Source organism: Carlito syrichta, unplaced genomic scaffold (assembly GCF_000164805.1).
Source record: "Carlito syrichta isolate Samal-C Ts95f unplaced genomic scaffold, Tarsius_syrichta-2.0.1 Scaffold120527, whole genome shotgun sequence".
NCBI classification, from domain to species: Eukaryota; Metazoa; Chordata; class Mammalia; order Primates; family Tarsiidae; genus Carlito; species Carlito syrichta.
In genome coordinates, this window is record NW_007064623.1 from 3212 (window position 1) to 3488 (window position 277).

Below are 277 nucleotides of genomic sequence, written 5' to 3' on the forward strand. Positions count from 1 at the left end.
TCTCTTTGAAGTTTTGTGAACTACCTACCTGTCCCTGGGACAGCTAATCCAGGCAATGGGTTAGGAACTTGAGGGACCATGGTTCCTCATGGAAGCTTACCTTCTTGGGGTAACTTACAAGTTTCCTTAGCTGGTTCTAGGCACTATGGTAAATACTACCGGTCACCTCTTTTTTTTTTTAACTTTTAGGTTTCTTTAATTTTGAAACTGTGGGGTACGATTCAGGGTTGGGGACACAAATATTTATCGTGCAGCTACCCTTGGTGGTGAGGTGTGC